Source organism: Mus pahari, chromosome 9, assembly GCF_900095145.1.
Source record: "Mus pahari chromosome 9, PAHARI_EIJ_v1.1, whole genome shotgun sequence".
Lineage (NCBI taxonomy): Eukaryota > Metazoa > Chordata > Mammalia > Rodentia > Muridae > Mus > Mus pahari.
In genome coordinates, this window is record NC_034598.1 from 36,513,517 (window position 1) to 36,514,897 (window position 1,381).

At 48.4% G+C, this 1,381-nt stretch overlaps 1 pseudogene; it reads left to right on the forward strand.

Moving 5' to 3' along the window:
- The first annotated feature begins 738 nt into the window (after window positions 1-738).
- Window positions 739-1,200, forward strand: LOC110326067 (annotated as a pseudogene).
- The last annotated feature ends 181 nt before the right edge of the window (window positions 1,201-1,381 follow it).

A 1,381-nucleotide genomic window follows, 5' to 3' on the forward strand; every position in this document is an offset into this window, starting at 1 on the left:
CCATTACAGATGGTTTTGAGCCACCATGTGGTTGCTGGGAATTGAACTCAGGTCCTCTGGAAGAGCAGTTAGTGCTCTTCACTGCTGAGCCATCTCTCCAGCACTCCTCCTCCCCCAGTGATTCTTAACCCTTGGAATATAAATTGATGCTCTGAATAAAGTTGGCTATTGCTTCATTTATGGGCTTTATTTTCCCAGGTTCACCGACTCAAGAACAGTAAACCAGCTAGCATTTGTTTCCTCCTTAGCCACTCAATGCCCACCTTTACGTCTAACCTAATATCCCTTCAACTATGAGCAAATCAATGCCTTTGGAAGGTCCTAATGAACCTGTTTTCCACCAGTTTGTCTTTTGCCAACCCCAGAGTGAAACACATGTCTTCGGACAGCATGTGCAGCTGTCCAGACAATATTAGAAGGCTTTGCTATTCTCTGCCTGGCATTTCTTCTAGTCTATGTGAAAAAAAAAATGCCTTGACTTAGGGATTCCACTTGTGCTCGGTAAGTGTAAAAGCTTCGTGAAACTGCTTCCACGTCAGAACGTGGACTTCAGCACAACCTAATCAATGTTCCTGGGCCACCGTGGCTCCTACTTGGCTCAAGAATAAACAGTCTTTCAGTTCCATTAAGATGTGAGCCTTGGGTCAGACGGTAGGACAGACAGCTGGGTGTGCAGCAACCTTCAACCTGTGAGCCAGAAAGCAGAGCTTCTGCATCTCAGGGACTCCAGGACACACTATGGCAGGCTCTGAGCGTCTCTCAACCCCTGGCTGCAGGTTAGCCTGCATCAACTTCTCGAGCACCAACCAGGGGCTTCTGTTTGCCGCGGTTGTACTGTGCTTGGTGATTTTCATTTGCTTCAGTGTGCTCACATGAGCCTACTCCTCGCTGTTAGTGATTGGGATGGCCTTTGCTGCTGTCTTACTCATCTTCCACATGTGTGACCTGCACCCCAAGATACCAATCATCACCTTGGACTGACTTCCTCAGATCCCTCTTAGCAGCCGTTGTCTTCAGATCACCTCCACTGTTGTCCTTACAGAAGGAAGAGGCAACTCCAAAGTCCTTGCTGGGATACTGGGCCTCCTCCATACATTGCTCTTTCGCTATGATGCATACATCACCTTCCCTCTAGAGCAGCGGAGGCACACAGCAGCCTGCTCTGACCCCACAGATGGCCTGAGATCCTCATTCCTCTGACTCTGCTACCTGCCAAGATCTCCTTCGTCAAACGCGGCCTCTTGCTGGGTGTGGTGGTACAAGCCTTTGATCCAAGCACTTTCGAGGAAGAGGCAGGTAGATCTCTGTGAGTTTGAGGCCATGGCTACACAGTGAGATTTTTGCTTCAAACAACAACAAAACAAAACAAACAAACAAACAA